Source organism: Oreochromis aureus, linkage group 17 (genome assembly GCF_013358895.1).
Source record: "Oreochromis aureus strain Israel breed Guangdong linkage group 17, ZZ_aureus, whole genome shotgun sequence".
Classification (NCBI taxonomy): domain Eukaryota; kingdom Metazoa; phylum Chordata; class Actinopteri; order Cichliformes; family Cichlidae; genus Oreochromis; species Oreochromis aureus.
Window position 1 is genome coordinate 18347005 of NC_052958.1, and position 17998 is coordinate 18365002.

At 39.8% G+C, this 17998-nt stretch overlaps 1 long non-coding RNA gene across 1 annotated transcript; it reads left to right on the plus strand.

Moving 5' to 3' along the window:
• Positions 1-13838: 13838 nt before the first annotated feature.
• LOC120433790 lies at positions 13839-16394 on the plus strand. Its single transcript, XR_005608758.1, has 3 exons — positions 13839-13911; positions 15396-15480; positions 16267-16394. It is a non-coding gene; the product is annotated as an uncharacterized LOC120433790 (long non-coding RNA).
• The last annotated feature ends 1604 nt before the right edge of the window (positions 16395-17998 follow it).

The window sequence follows — 17998 nt, forward strand, 5'->3', positions numbered from 1 at the left end:
CGTAAGAGTGTGTGTTTAATAGGATTAAAGAGGTGTATTGTGTGCTGACATGTGGGCAAACAGAAGTAGTTTTATTCTACTACCATCTCAAGATATTTGCATGTAACTTGTTCATTTGTATTCTATACATTAACTATGGACTTTTGCTTACTTTAAGTTTTCGTTAAAACATCACCAGATTTGCTCACAGCTCCTTAAAGCAGACAAAAAGAATCACTAAAACAAATAAGAAAGATTTATTTATTAGGGAAAATGACCTGATCCTATTTTACTGCAAGTGGCAAAAATCTGGTGATATTTCAGATTACGTTTATGCAGAAATATAAACAGTTCAGTGTGTTTGACATTTTTTCTACTGCACTTGTTTGCAGATATTATGCAGATAAAGATCTGCAAAGAATGTTGTTGGTGTCAGATGACAGCCTGTGGCAAAGCAGCATTTTTGGAGTTCTGATGTACAAATAAAATTCAGCAAAATAAAATGCAATTAAGTAGCATCAGATAATATCATTAAGTATTATAATAATAATAAGGGACCATCCTTACTGATGCCCCAACACGTAGGTAACATTTTAATGATGCAGCTGATAAAAACAGAGCTGAAATTAACGTTTGGGCCACTTGTTTTGCTCCATGTTATGTCCTGATTTTCAGCTTACCTACATAATTCACATATATGTCTAACAATTGATTAAAAGCACAATGCTTTTCATTCTTGTCACCTACTTTTAATATAATGTTTGAGGCCTGCATGATTTGAAATTTATGTTAGTTGTGTAGTTTTCTTTGCTTTAATGCACTTAAAAAAGATTTTATACTCAAATAATTTTCTTAAATGGAAGTTTTATTTCTACATAATGAAAAAGACAAACATCACATTTTCATCTTAAGTTACACATCATAATATACAAATCATAAGTACATTTTGTAATTTTGTAATATATTTTAGTATTTATTGGAACTTTAACTTGTTAGCTCCTGTTTTTACTGTCTTGGAGTATCTGTGACCACATGATCTCCTCTGGGATTAATAAAATATTCTCATTCTGACATTATTGGTGTCATTTATCTTATCCCCTCTTTTAGTATTTAACAGACTGTATATCAAAGAAGGCCTCCCTGAGTGGGCCTGTTTTTGCCTTTTCTAGGCAGCGTGTGTTCACTGAGTCTAATTTACCGAGTCCTGTGTTTCTGTGTTTCACAGCTCTGTCATCTGTCTCTGGGGCCGAGTGGACCTCCGGGAGCACAATAAAACCAAATTGGCTATTTGTTTTCTGTGGTTAAGACACACACACACACACACACACACACACACACACATACACCACACACGCATATATTGTCAAATTAGTCCCTGTACCTTTATTCCAGCTCTGATCTTTGTACGAGTGACTTGGTGACCTGTTGCATCAGTCCAGTGTACTAAGACACAAACAGGTTCTTAATGCTTATTTATGGGTGTTTAGAGAAACCCTGGGTTAGTTTTTGACAGCAGGGTGTAGATAAATGGTGATTTAACAAAACTAAATAAGAGGGTTAAATATTATATAAATCCAGGGTTCATTAACTCAAAATAATCTCTGATCTGCAAATTAAATGATTTCATGATGAACTATATTTATATTTTTTAATATTAGGTATTTTAGCCATTATATTATATATATAATATATAATATATATTAGGCATTTCAATGTATTTTCTTTGCTAAAGTTTTTCCATTTTTGCGCATTATTTGGCCTCCAGTCTTATATCGATTACTTAATTACTTAATTAAGGACTATTTTCAGTTTTGTGGATGATAAGATTTCATTGTAATTTTGGAATTCAATGAATATTTGCATTTCAGGACTGTCAAAATTGCCTTACATTCTAAAGGGGTAAAAAGCTGTTAAGTGAAAGAAAGAAAAGAAGAAAGAAAAAAAGAAAGGCTGGGTATCAGGTATAACTGTCATGTAACGCCCACAAGCTCAGTGACACCTCAGGCTGAGACATGCTCAGTCAGCTCTTCAGGGGACATTGTAAGCATTGCTGGCCCCAGCAGGACTAAGCAAACTCCTCAGTCAGAGCTTTAGCAATTTAAATGGATGCAAATACCATAAACTTGTGTGCTAACCCTACACTGAATGGACTAGCCCCAGGGGGCTAACATACCCCTGTAATCAGCTGACCCCAGCCTCAGTGTGTGTGTGTGTGTTCTTGGTTGCCTAATAAGCTCATTTACCCCAAGGGCCATGAGTGTGTTAATCAAAGACATTCTTCTGTCTCATTCATCCATCTCGCTACTCTTTGAGTCTTTGAATTAAATTACAATTAACAAACAAAATGCAAACTCAGTACCTGCACTGCAGCCGTCGAGGAGACAAGGAGTCAACGAGTCCCTGCGTTTCTCTACCTGCATTTTAACAGCAGGAACCTGGCACCGGTGCTGGTGTCCAGATGATATCATGATTGTTCTCCCCACAAAGTCTGTGATGTTAAGGTAGAGCTGTAGGTGTGGCACTGGCTAACGATTTCAGTAGGTTCTAATTCTCTGATAGTCAGCAGTGTAAATGCCATATTACTGTTATTTTTCAAATATATCGTTTCATATCTTTACTGATTAGTTTTATTGGTTATAATTAATCTACTCTTTACACCACACTATCATGTAAATACTAATGTATTGAAAATAACTGGTTACACTGAGGATGAAAGCTGGTTGAATGCGATAAATCACTGTAGGCCATTGTGGTCGATTGTGGTCCAACGCTTAACACTGGCAACACACGCACTGGAAACCAACCACAGCATTTAAAAAAGCCTGAAAAACCATCTCAGCACTTCTAAATTCATGGCTTCAACTTAAACATTTCCATTCCAATGAGAAAAAAATACAGCAGCTTGCTCTTATGTGATGCATTTCCTAGAAGGAATCAGCGTCTAGTCTTCATTTTAAACTGTACTCATAAAGAAAACTACTAAATTACTGTACAAAGGATCCTGTATTTTCAAGGCAGTTTCTTCAAGTGAAAGCGTGAAGAGAGGCATCTCACATTTGACTCATTTTTTTCCCTTCCCACCTCTGCGTGCCTATGTCTCATTGCTTCATAAATGATAACTGCTTATTTTTTAAAAACTGTTTAAATCTTTATTAAATCTAATTTGATGCTTAGCTCTCCTCATTCAGCTTGTGCTCACGGTAGCTTTTGTGCTACTGTCAATACAGAAAGGGCCATTAGGATGGGACACAATTTGGAAACAATGTGAGGAACAGTAGCAGGTCTCAGGATGAGACACAAGGTCAAAAGTTAATGTCTCCTTTTTGTCGTTTTAAGGCACGTGGAGGTTTTGTGTGTGTGTTTATAACTGGGCAGCCTAGCTTCCCTGGGATTGGGGTTAAGAGGTCACGCATACATAGAAGTGGAACAGAAAGCAAAGTACTTTTTCTCCATGTAAAAACTAAACTGAAACTACACCTTGCCATCAAAAGTAAAAACTAATTGTAAATGTCTTTAATATGGAGATGTTGCGATAACTATCAGGGGTAATGTGTAAAGAAGAAGAGAAAGTTGTAATGCTCCAAAATGGGGTTTTGAGGATTAGTTACGTACAAATAAAATTGTAATCAAGTGACACTTCTCTAATTATAATTTGCAAGCTTCTACAATCTCTATAACAGAGTGCCTCCAGTAACTTATATTTATCCCAGAGCAATTTCATCTCCTCGCAGTAGAAAATAGTCTCATTGTTTAAAAGATCTGGTTACATGTAGATATTACAAGCACATAACTGATAAACAGTCTAGCACGGAGAGGGGACAGTCCACCTATCACACCTGTTTTTTTGCCCCGAAGCAAAAGCAAAGTTGGCACAGCAAGTAAAAATTCCAGTTTTAGTTTGTAAGCTCTGCGCGTTGCCCTGTTATTGTTTTCATGCCTTCTCACCATGGTTTCATTTTGACTTTTATGACTTATTATTTTAATTGTTTGTCAGTTTTGTTTTCCATTCATTTCCCTGAGTGTCAGCTTTCACTGATTCCGGATATAGAGACAAATTTCCAAACCCATTTTTTCCACCTGTCTACAACAGTTTTTGTGATCAGAATCATTTTACAGTTAAAGAAAATGAGTTAAATATAAGCTAAATGAAATTGTGATGTAAAAAAGGGAAATTATTTAAAACCCGTGATTTTAAATTTATGGCATTAACATGCAAAATTTAAAGTTTAAGTCTGAAACTTAAAAAGAGGCTAAATTAATTTTCAGTACCTTTCATTTGTTGCAACTTTGGAAATTTTGTATTCCACCTTAAAGGAATACCCCCTTAAAGGAATAGTTTAATTACTTTCAAGTCTGTATACAAAACACGAAGCTACAGCAAGCAACTGATTAGCTTAGTGTGGCCAAGGAATAGTCTGGCCCTCAACCCACAATGTAAAACTCCATCCACTTATTTTTACATTTTAATTTTCGTGTGTTTTAAACAGATTAAACGTAACATTTGAGTGGTGGTTAACAGGTTTTGTCATAACTAACATCCAGTTAAACATACTGAAGCATCAAAAAGTGGCAGTGGCACAGTGGTTAGCACCGTCGCCTCACAGGAAGAAGGTCCTGGATTTAAATCCACCGGCCAGGTGAAGGTGTGTGTGAGTGTGCATGTTGATAATCCGTCTCTCCAAGTACTCCGACTCCTTCCCACAGTCTAAAGATATGCATAGATTGGTGATTCTGAATTGGCCTCGGGGTGTACTCTGCCTCTCGCCCTGTGATCATAAACTGCACAAAGGACGTAAAGTCACCCATTATTTTGTTAAGTTCCATTTTCGGGTGTCGAGATGAGTGTTTTCACTGCCGCCATCTTGGTTGCAAATCAAACCATTACAATATGTTAGCCACGATCGTGTGGTTTCACACCACAGATAATCCTCCATTTTGATACATAATATGTCCAAGATTTACAAAATTTAGTGATTTTTTATTTACAATTTGACACAATTTTTTTTTTTTTTTTTTTGCCTGTCCCGTTTGGCTCTTTTGCCATCAGAATTATTGTCTAAAGGCGAAGAAAGATGCCCAACGGATTTACTTTACCAAATGGACCATCCCAGCCTTGCCGTAATGGTCTATTTGATTCACCTTTTATTGTTTATTTTCACTTGTTAAATACGGGACAGACTTGACTGGGGAAAAGAACGGGGAGAGGGAAAGAAAAACAGCGGGGAAGAGGGACGGGGATAAAGGGCAAAAATCAAAAACCAACAAAATAAGCAGACAAAAAATACATATATTGATCACCTGGATCACCTGTTGAGAAAGAAAAAAGACAAAACAAGCAGAAGAAAAAAAAAGAGCAACATAATAACCAACATCACGATGATTTATGGGAATGTAACAGTAAAAACTAAATATTAAACATTATTGTGCAGCACGTAAGATCGACAGCGAACAGTGTGCTTTGAGGTAGGAGCCAAAAAGGGTGTAGTTTGTGTGTGTGAGCACCTGTGTGTGCACCTGTGAGCATGAGCGCGCTTGTATTTAAAAGGTTCCTTCATGTAACGATCTGCTAGAGGGTGTGGGGAGCCACAGCCCCATCCTCCAGGGCATGAAGCAGGTATGGTGGAGATCAAGACTCCAGACATCCAGAGGCCCCCAGAACACAAGAGACCAAGGAAGACCAACAGAGGGGCAGCTGCGCCACCATCCCAGAAAGAGCTGAGATAGACTTCTAATAGACTTCTAAAGGAATGGAAATCTTTTTGCAACCACAGCTATCACCATCTGGTGGTCTTCAGGTAGAATACAGGTTTAAGGAACTCCCACACTGGGTTCACTGTTTTTTCCAGCAAGCTGTATCCATGTTTTACACTGTCTACGGATAGACAGTGTAAAACATGGAAAATATTAAGAAGAGCATCAGTAAGAGTACCTATAAGTACTGATCAGTGGTATTCAGTATCAGCATTGACATCAGTGTTGAAAAAATCCTATCCATACCAATGTTTAGACATCCAGCCTAGCATACTGCTTGAACGCTACGCTAAGCTGCTGGATAAAGCTTGATATTTACAGTGAGAGTACATTCTGGAGGATGTTCATGTTTTCAGATGAGAGGAATGAAAGAAGTATAAATTGACTTGTAACTACAGCTGTCATGTACACGTAGAGGATTTAAAAATAAAGTATTTACACTATGTGAATATCTTGTCCCTCTGGTTTATTTCATTCTCTCTAGCGGACTGAGTGCTGTCCTACCCTGACCCCTAGCTTGTGTTAATCGCTGTTCTCCCTGGAAGCACCAGCCCAGATAATTACTCTGAGAAACCCAGATCAAATGAAAACCCTCCGAACAAACAAGCTTTCCCATGCACCCAAGCGGTTACACACATCCCTCTGGACCTCTTCATTCCCTCCCATCACCCCATCTGTCAGACCTCCACGGAACAAACCTTGGACTCAAACAAGTCGCCTTAAAGGTTCCGACTTCCTTCCTTTTCCTCCCATCTCTCTGTAATGAGCGTGATTATCAATCCAAACAATAGTTACAATAATTACAGCATTAAAGGCTAGCCATCTCCCAGGCACTTCCCGTCTGGAGATGACTGACATGCGAGCAGCTTCCTGCTTCCTCTCAGAGTGAGTGGGAGTACAGGAAAGGGCGGGGCCTTCCATGACTAATCACTTTGGGCGCTAGAAGGTAATGGGCTAACAAGGTTTAGTAATGTACCATGACATAATGACATTATGTTTATAATTATATAGTGTGAACTTTACAGAGGTTTGATGGTCCTGATGTAGAGAAGCAGAGTGAAGCCTTATCAGTTGCTTTCAGGGACTTTAGTGCATGTTTTTTTCTTCTAATTTTCTTGAATGCCACTCTAATATTTCAGCTGCAAAGTGCATAATCTTTATCTCATTGAAGTAGCATTTCAGTCTAATGTTGGAAAATGTGAAATTCAATTTAGAGAGATTTTTAGTGAGCGTCTGCAGAGAAAAAATATCTCTGCCAGTAGTTTTTTCTTAGTGGCTGTAAGAATAGACTACGAAAATATCCTTATAGAATTTCTTGCACTGGCAACGGCCCAACCTGTTTTGCCACTGCCCTGCCATCGAGGCCTGTCTGTAACCACCTGCATGCCCGCAAATCGACTAAAGTTAACCTGTCTCATCATCAGCTATTATTACCCTGAGAACCAAAACAAAGGAGTCCATCATCGTCATGCACAGAGGCTTTCTCACACTTTCTGACATGTTTACAATTCAAACAGAGCCTGGCAGGAGCTGCTGAGAAAGGTTCTCGTCAGCACCCTGCCCTCATCACTGAGCTGTCTCTCACACACACACAAACTGACACGCACGTGTGTCTGTTCCCCATCTCTTCATTCTCACTGTGCTGAGGTTCAGGACAGACTATGTGCAAACACGTTGCGCATGTTGCGGGTTCGTCAGCCATGTCTGCAATCCTGAGCCCTTACAATGCTGCGTTGAGGTCAGGTCATTTCTGCATCGCATGTCACACACCAGTCCTTACTACTGTCATGATGTCATTGTGAGGGTATGGGGACATTAATCACTCTATTTCTGCATAGCACTTGGAACAGCCTCAAGGAAGTGGTTGTAAAGTGTTTTGACCTTTAAAAAATGAAGAACTAACTGCGGGAACTAGATGTGAGAAAATAACAACACAAGGACGACATATGCTTGCAGGAGAAAAATCTCCAAGGCAAAAGTTTGGTTAGAATTCCCACCTGGCTTATAGTTGGCCATGATCATATGATTTTAACTTCTTGCAATATTAGACATATTCTTTGTGAAGCATTCTCGAGAAAAAGTATTTGGCGATCTATACCACTTCACGTCTGTCCATCCAGCCCTATCCCAGCTCCCATAGAGTGAGAGGTGAGGGTTTTGCACACACATCCACACCTATGGGCAACTTAGAATCACCAGTTAACCTAACGCCACTAACTGTATGTCTTTGGAAGTACCTTTGGAGTCTTTGGAGAATCCACAGAGACATGGAGAGAACATGTGAACTCTTCACAGAAAAGCCAGATGGTGGTTAAATATACCTTACAGAAATATTCACTTCTCCCTAACTTTTGCTGGTATTTTAAAGCCACAAATAGTTGTTTTTGTGACTCAAGTGTCAGAGTCTTGAAGCTCATCTTAAGAAAAAAAGAGAAGTGAACATCTCAGGCAAATTCATCCTAAGGTCAGGCTATACAATGTTCAGGAAAACACCAAAAAATCTAAACGTTACGTCTCAGACTCGACAGGCCTGAGTTAAATGTTAAAGTTCATGACAGTACAATTAGGAAAAACTGAACCAATATGGCTTCTTTGTTAGTTAATAGGGCCTCTAGCAGGGCTGGACTGGGACAAAAAATCGGCCCGGGCATTTTGACTAGAGACCGGCCCACCAGGATAGAGATTGAAAATGTGACGTCATTCAGGGGTAAAACCGCAAAGGATTCTGGGAACTTGAGGCAAGAGGTACTAGCGCACGCAGGCTTTCAATTGAACTCAGTTACACAGCGATAAAAAGAAACCCAAAAAATGGCAAGAAGCTGTTGTATTATTAACTGCAATAGCCGGTCGCATGACAGCCACGGGAAGCCGACGGGTAAAGAGATCGGGTTTTTTTTATCGGATTATGTCGTTGAAGAGAAATTTTTAAGCCATGTTTCAAGTAAGAGCCAACGGATGGTCTAGATATACCAAATATAACGTCTCAGAACACTCCAGCTCACATGTTAGTCTGCTCCAAGCATTCCCACAAAGGTCAGTGTTTTGTAGTACTTAATACGTCATTTTTCTTAACATAATTGGTGATATAGGTTACAAGCAAGTCTGGCGCTGAACAGAAATTGTCACGCTATGCTTCTTTATTTATTGTATATAATATTGCGTTTCGCTTCTGTTATTACCAGGGTACATTGACAAAAACATATACTTTTATTCACAGGATAAAACAGTTGTTTTGTATCACTAATTGTCCAGTGCGATTACAACATACAATATTATTGTCACCAGAAATTATTTCCACTACTAATTAATTACCGTTGAGCTCAAAGGTTATATTAATAAACGGTTAACGATTGTGTATTTATGAAGACGATTTGTGAGACTGGTAAACTTACCTTTGTTTGTACATGGTCTTTCGTTCTACACGGTGCATTTCAAGGTCCTGTACCCATCCGTCGGTAAACTGTACCCGGGCTTGTTGCAGTGACCTGAAGTTACTAAAAACTTCATGAGTGTATGCACTCACCCAAGATCCATATAATTATAAATCTGAGCGTGGTGAAAGTTGGGCAGCACGCTAACGTCTTTTGTCCACTTTGTGTGCTCGTAAGGGTCTGACCCTCTCACTCCTTTGATTTTTTCCTCGTATCTTTTCTTTGCCTTTTCGTCGAGTCTGTCTTTGTATGGTCCGGCATTGTTCTCCTTAGTTTTGTACATTCCTTTTTGTGCGGCAAAGAAAACCAAGAAGGTATTGGAACCGGAGAATGAACGTTTTGCGGTGCTGCAAATGCTTGCATTTGATGCGGTATTTGGATTGTTTTGCCACGAGTTCCTGGCATGCAATGCGCGAAAGTCACGTCATCTGTCAATCGCTATAGGAAAAACCATAAAGCCTTTGCATGAAAACAACTGCTTTGATGTACACTGCCTTGTTGGTATATATGTATCAATCTAATAAACTTAAACCTACACCATCCTCCCTATTCTGGATTTTAAACAGTACATAGCGGAAACAAAAGACTGCTTGGTCGAGTTAACCTCCTGAACTATCTACAACACATGGTAGAAACCTTAAATTAAGACCAAGAACACTAGAGGTGAGACATGATCATTAATTAATATTAAAATTAATAAATGACAGATTTAGTGATATTTTCATAAACACCTCCTTTCCTTTTTTTGTTCTCCATTTTCTTTAGTTCGTCTATAAGATTGCTGAACAAGGGGGAGGGTGCATTCGGCCTCCTCGGCTGTAATTGGTCCAGCCCAGAGTCGATCATGACCAATTGGCCAATCCAACACCTTTCATTATATATACCCTTCCTAAAAAAAAATAAAAAAAATAAAAAAATCCATCGGCCCATAAAAACAAAAAATCGCCAGCGGCCCACCGGGCAAATGCCCGGTATGCCCGATGGCCAGTCCAGCTATGGCCTCTAGTAAGAGCCTCTTCTCTAAAAAGAACATTGACCACAGCTTACGTTTGCAACGTTGCATCAAACCAAACTACAAGACTTGGAACAACATGATTTGGACAGACAAGAACAAAGTGGAGATGTTTGAACATAATGTATAGTGCTGCGCTTGGCCAGGACCTGGGCACCTTGCAGTCAATCATGAACTCCTCTGAATACTAAATCATTCTAGAGTCACACGTGAGGCCATCTGTCCGACAGCTAAAGCTTGGCCCAACCTGGGTCATGCAACAGGATAATGATCCCAAGCAGAGCAATAGATTTATAACAGAATGACTGAAACAGATAAGAATCATGGTGTTGCAGTGGACTAACCAAAGTCCAGACCTGAACCTGACTGAAATTCCCTGGAAGGACATAAACAAATGCCCACAATCTTCAGTGAACTGAACCAACATTGTAAAGTCATACAGCAAACAAAAGTTTTTGATGCTATAGATAGCTCTACAAGCTATTGAATCATGGAGTGCACTTGCTTTTTCACAGGACTGCACAAAGTCCTGTGAAAAATATTCTTATTAAATATCCAGATATTGTATTTCCTGGGTCATAAGTGACACTGCACAGCTTTCCCCTCACCTTGCCACAACAGTGGAACAATTCCTGTAAAAAAAACTATAGGAAAAGTAGATGTACAAATTCATGGTTGTAAACATTTTCACGATGAAAAATATCTCAATGCTACGTATGAATATATAGCTAGGGTCATAAATTACCCCACTCAGTCGCTTGAAGGTTAAGCACATTTACAAATATACTTAAATAAACAGTTGCAGTATTTACCCATGATCATTTTTAATTATTGTTTTTGAATATTAAAATATTGGGTATTTTATTTTTTATTTATTCATCAGTGATTGTGCACATAAAATATGTGAAAACGTGCGTACATTTGTGAAAAAGTAAACAAAAGACAAACAAAAAAAATCTTATAACTGAATGGTTGTAGAAACATTTAAACCTTATCAGATCATCTTGAAATTGCACGTAATATGACAGTGACAATAACACACCATCATGGATTATACTCGGTTGCGGATGTGGACACAGACAACTGTAGACATTCCAGTTATACTTGTTTGAAGTCTGTCAAAAGGATGCACGGAGAGCTGGTGCGCTGTAATGTAAAGTCACATCGGACGAGTCTGCATGGTCATAAAAAGTTTGTGCCGAGCATGTGGATGTCTCGATGGAGCCCGATGGTGACATTTGTACCCAAGTGGACCCTAGAAGTCTTGATGCAGAATCTACAACAAACATTAGAAACACTGTCATATAAGGTTAATAGCCTTTAATAGTTAAACACACACAAGAATACTTAAGACACACAAACATTTACTCATCAAAATCTTTGTAAACACCACGGCAGACTACTGTTTGGCCTCAGTCTGTAAAAAGTGCTGTTATATTCTTGCTTCTATCCAAACAACCTGTCTGTGTGGAGTGGAGTGTACACAGTATCACATCACATCTGATTACTGACTAATCTTGTTGTTCTTGGTCGGGGTTTCCTCATACGATCTGGATGGAGATAGCATGAGATGATACGGCATCATGCTACTGTAACACTAGTCACCCATTTACCCAGCTACAGTATGTCATACAGTAGGCCCGGCCCTGCCCTCTATAAACCTCTTCCTTCTGCTTTCCCCTGCCCGTCTTCATTACCTGTCGCCCTAAATCTTTCGCCTCACTCTTCATTAGCGATGTATTGCAGAGCCACTGGGTAGGATGCGTCATTCCTGTGTCATTTCTGAGCGGTGACAAATAGCTTTTTAACTTCTAAAACTATGTTCCGCACACTGGTTTCAGTGCTAACAAAAATAAACAGTCAACTCTGGCAAATTCTTCTGGAAGTTCCCATACAGGAAGAAACTCACATTAGAGTTGTTTGAAAAAAATACCTTCCCATGTTTTTTTCCCCCCAGAATCTGCAGCTGTTTGCACTTTGCTCATTGAGACTGACAGGTACACAGTGACACATGCCAAAATACGCAGTGCAGTTGGCACAAGTTTTGGAGGAGCCTTGTTTGATCATCTAATCCTCTAATTAGTTGGTTGTGATGGTTGTCTGGGGATGCTTGATTGCAATCACAATAGCGGACCTGCTGTCCTGTCGCCGCATAACAATGTGGTGATTCAAGAAAACGCTGCTTCCCCGCCGCGGAGTAGAGGCACTTTTGGACCCGGGGTGCTCATCCAATGGATACTGAGATATACATGACGCTGTGTGATGTATGTAGTGGTGGTAGTGGTGTTGAGGGGAGTTCACACCTGCCACGCACTAGTAGATCAATGCTTCCTCTTGTTCTGTGCGTTTTTTATGTATTTCGTATTTCTGTTTGAAGCGGGAAGCCGCTGAGTGTATTTTTCACCCTGACTAGAGAAAGAAAACCGACTTCTTTCTTTTTTTTTAGGGTGTCATAAACCTATAAAGGCCTCCTGGTGATACTCAGCAACAATAAAGTTGAGCGAAAACGTGTGAAACGGAATATTTTCTGTCGCATGTGCCACATCTGTTTGTGTGGGTTGTTGGCAAAATGGAGCATGTGTGCGTGAATACGCTGTATCAACGTGTGTATGTGCACGGGTAAGGAGCAGGAGTTTGTAAATACGCGTGGGTGAGAATATCAACCTCCCAACCACACCTATTTTTAGAGCTATGTCAGCTTAAACCGAAAATGACTTGCCTTGCAAAAAAAGGGGGAAAAAAAATAAAAAGGAGCGAACATGCCACTCCCAGTGGTACAATCTACACACCATTGTACCATAACAAACAAACATCTTCCTGTAGAGATATGAAGCAGGAAAGACATGAATACATTAATAAAGGGAATGTGGTTTATTGTCTGGTGGAGACAAAAAAAGCGATCTCACCCTCAATTATTTGGTATATCCCAAAAAAGAGGTGCTGGTTAAGGCTCAGAGGTTGAAATGATAAAGGAGGCAGCTTCTACTTTCACAGGTAGTCATTTCACCACAATTTCCCAACATTTTCTCCCTCCCCCAGTTGTAGAGTTTTACTTCATAACCTTCACCCACTCCTATTCTTTATGTCTTCTTCTCAGTACAGTAGCAGAGACGGTGAGCCACTTCAAGGAGTGAGAAAGCGGCTTTTTTTTAAAAAAAGAAAAAAAAGTTGCATCCTTTCAACCTCTCCAACGCCCCCTGAGTGTCAAACCAGACCTCTCTCTCTCTCTCTTTCTCTCATTCCTTTACAGGAAATTGTGGTTGAGGAGATGTCAGCGTCGTCAAACTACTACAAGACGATCATGTTTTTTTTTTTTCTTAAACCTGTGCCAAACAGCTCACATAGAGGTGAGATCCATAACAGTTGCTGTCAAACACTTTTCGAGGGATTGGATTTAAAAGAATAAATAATGAATACACACATCACACCTTTTTTAAACTTAGACTTTTCAGCAGAGCTCACCTTGTTCTTGTTCTGATCACCCAGTTTATGAAGGCATTTGATCTTCATGGGCCACAAAAGGATGCTCAAAGAAAAACGTGACCTGCAAAAACAGTGGTTTGTAACCTTCTAGATTGTAATCCCTCACTGTGGACGTCTAAGATGCCTTTTCAGCATCTGTAGAGATTTTATCTGCTCTCTATTTCTGTAAATTTCCACAGACCTCCTGAAATACATGTCATGACCTGCAATGGGGTTCCCCATGACCAGGATGGAAACGCAGCACTACGCGCTATTGTATCCTTTTAAAATAGACACGTAAATTACAAATCTCTCAATGCAATACAGAGTGTGTCACCTCTGCTGATAACAAGGTGACTTCATCTTATTGCCATTTTATTGGCATCCTGGCTAAAGTAGCTTTGAAGATGACATCTGACTGTAAATGGTTTCAGACCTGGTCCCCGTCTTCGAAGCAACCATTTCAAAGGCAACAAGAAAGCAAGTTCATTGGACACAGTTTCAGTCATTTTTGTCATACTGAGGTCTCCGATCACTGTTGGATTTCACAAATTATATAAACTTGGTTACTGAACTTTACCCTTTAAATTCTGGTAGTCAAGAAAGTAACGTGGTAAGATTGATCATGTTAAAGCAGCAAATACTTTTGCATGGAGTCACAGTGTAGAGCAGGGGTGTCAAACTCCAGGCCTCGAGGGCCGGTGTCCTGCAGATTTTAGATCTCACCCAGGTCAACACACCTGAATCAAATGATTAGTTCATTAACAGGCTTCTGGAGAACTTCAAGACATGTTGAGGAGGTAATTTAGTCATTTAAATCAGCTTTCTTTGATCAAGGACACATCTAAAACCTGCAGGACACCGGCCCTCGAGGCCTGGAGTTCGACACCTGTGGTGTAGAGAATACAATAATTTGTGAGAGTGTTATAAATAAATGTAAATAAGCCAATAGGCAAGATAACCCAAGTAAATACAAACTTAATTTTTTAAATGACGATTTCATTAATTCACAGAAACAAGTTATACAAACCTCGTCTGCCCTGTGCAAAAAAGGAATTGCCCCCTAAACCAGATAACTTGTTGTACTGCCCTTGGCAGGAAGAACTGCAATCAAACATCTCTAATAACTGGCAATGAGTCTTTCAGATCATTGTGGAGCAATTTCTGACCACTCTTCTTAAAGAATTTATTTAAATTTAGCCAGATTTGAGGATTTTCAAGCACGAAGGACCTATTTAATAAGGTTATCCTAAAGCATCTCAATTAGATTTAAGTGCAGACTTTGACTAGGACACTCCAAAACCTTCATTGTGTGTGTTTTTTTTTTTTTTAGCCATTTAGAGCTAAAGTTGTTGGTGTGTTTTAGATGATTGTTCTGTTGAACTGATGAGATTCTCCAACAGGATCTTCTGTTAGAGAGGAGAATTCATGGTTCAATCAATTACAGCAAAGCAGCCCCAGACCATCACACTACCACCACCGTGTTTAACTGTTGGTATGTTCTTTTTATGAGATGCTGAGTTAGTTTTAGAGCAAATGTAACAGGACTCATCCCGTTCAAAAAGCTCGTCTTTTTGAGCTTTTGTTTTGTCAGGCCACAGAATATTTTCCCAGATGGATCATCAAGATGTTATTTTGCCAAATGCGAGACAAGACGTTCTTTTTGGTCAGCAGGTTTTCTCCTTGAAACTCACCCATGGATGTTATTGTTGTCTCTTTCTGATTGTTGAACCACGAACTCTGACCTTAACTGAGGCAAGTGAGGGCTGCAGTTCCTTAGATGTTGTCCTGGGTTCTTTTTTGGCCTTCTGGATGAGTCGTCGATGCGCTCTAGGAGTAATTTTGGTAGGACACTGTTCCATGTTTTCTTCAGTTGTGGATAATGGTGCTCACTGTGGTCCCACAGTCTTAGAGATGTCTTTGTAACCCTTTCCAGACCGATAGATGTCAGTGACTTTGTTTCTCAGCTGTTTCTTTAGACCGTGGCATGATGTGTTGCTTTTTGAGATCTTTTAGCCTACTTTAGCCTGAGTGTGCTTGTGGTTAATCACAGTTAATCCATGATTTAAGAAAAAGGCCACTGAATCTTTTTATAAAGTGTTTGGTAATTTGGATAGCTTCTTTTCCTAATAGATAAAATTATCAAAAAACACGTATATACCCGTGTTAGCTTTGTCAAAGATTTGTTAGATAATCTGAAACATACACGTGTGGCAAAACTAAAAAATTGTGAAGGGGGCAAATACTTTTTCACAACACTTTATTAAAATATGTCTTATATAATCTGACCTACTTTCTGTTTATCAGTGGTTAGAGTGGCCTAACAAGTAGCACTGTTTGCTAACAACATTTAATAGCTGATGGGATTCAAAATGGGTGGCTCAAGAAGATTCCTCCCAATAATTTGTGAGTTCCTGCATGTGCACACATAGGTCATGCCGAGGACAAAAAGACAAATTTCCAGTACTAATATGGTTCATGTAGCAAAGCCAAATCTCATACAGACTGACTGTTGAATCTTGAATGTGGGGAACAGGAAGAGAGATATAGATTGAGAGAGAGAGAGGCAGGCAGGGAGGCAGAAAAGGTGAGCTTCAGAGAAATTAAACTAATATCACTCTCCGTCTGTAGTGGCTGATATTTCATTTACCAGCGGGGACTGAGGTGCTGCGACCCCCCCACCCCCCATCCCAACACCATCACCACCACCACCTCAACCGTTATGTCTGTCAGTGGCTGGCCCCGACACTCCCCTGCAGGTGATAACAGATTAAACCTATTCCATTTCATGCCTCAGGCTCCCAAATACAATCCATGTGGGGCTCCTCCAGGCCCCGCGGCTCCCCTGTGCCCCCCCCTCCGGGCCCCCCGCCCTGGGTAGAAAGCTGGCAGCGGCTGCCCCAGTCCACTGGGCTAAGCCGCTGAGATGGAGGCCTGCAAGATTACAGGCCATCTGAGGAAATTACTGTGTGTGTATGTGTGCATGTGTGTGTCCAAGAATGTGTATGTGATGGTTTCTGTATGTGTGTATAATAGGGTTATGTCAGCTTAGATGGTCCATGTGCTGTATTTAACACCGTCTTGCCTTCTCCTTTTCACTTATTAAAGTTTAGAAAGTATCTCAGAAACATAATTGTGACTGAATGTGCGTACTGATTGTAAAGTACTTTGGATCTCACCTCAAGGTGACCACCACAATAAATAGGTCATTTTGTCTATTCTCCTCTGCTGTCTTGATGTCTCATTTCTCAAAGTCAGGAAACAACCATAGGATGCTGCTGAGGCGCTTCCCCAGCTGCATTCCTGCACTCCAACCAGGAATGGTGTCAGAGGAGGAAATGAGAGAAATCGAACCCACGGAGCTTCCTCAAAAGTGGGCTTCCTGAACTCAGGAAATGGAATGGCCCCCCGGTGTTTATAGGTAGACCTAAGTGACCAGACCTTTCCACTTCCCTGAGGCCTCTTTGCCCCCTAAGCACACTTGGACTCACATCAAAGTGTTAAAGCATTAAGAGAAAACACATTACATGAAAAAAACCAAAAACAAGCTGATGCTGTTCTTCTCTTTCAAATGTTCTTTCTCTGCAAATCCTCAAATGCTCTGCAGGCATTTCTATCTGCTCCTCCATCTATCCTGGTCAAGTTGTGGGTGTAATTTGTCATGAAGTAGGTGTTGATGGTGGCAACAGATAACTGACTAAACACCTCACCCGCTGCCAAGCCATCACTCACTTTAATTAGAGTGGCAGAACAGAGTGCAGATGTTTTAATCTCGGAAAATCTGACAGGGACTTGGTGTAAATGACTGAGTAGGAAAATGTTAATTCGATGCTAGTATTACACACCATGCATTTCAAATGATCATGCTTTTTTTGTGTAGTGAGTAGATTTGAAAGTTTTGCAAGTTTTTGATGCTTCTTCTTTTTCCATGCAACTTGTAAATGGATTGTCTTTATAGAAAATGTTAATAATTTCAGTATATTTTCATGTGCCTTCCCTTGTTCAAATGTTAAATAAAATGGAAACTAAATGTTAGCATTCATGCATGTTTGATTTTACTGCCCTGATAGTGTTGCCAGTTTGCATAAACAATTTTTAGTTATGGATAAGTCATTAGCATAGATCTTAATGCTAGGTAGATAGCATTTTTAGCTAGCTAGTTTTTTCATTCTAATACTAACAATATGCATACAGTACTGTACAAAAGCAGCCTGTGGCAAAAACATAATTTATTCCCATCTCTTTGGTTTAATCTCTAATAAACACGAAAGCCAAACAAACAGCCTGACAGCATAAAAATGTATTTTTGCACAAACAAGGTGATTCTCGAAGTAGAATACAAAGACCAAAGACTCATCATCTT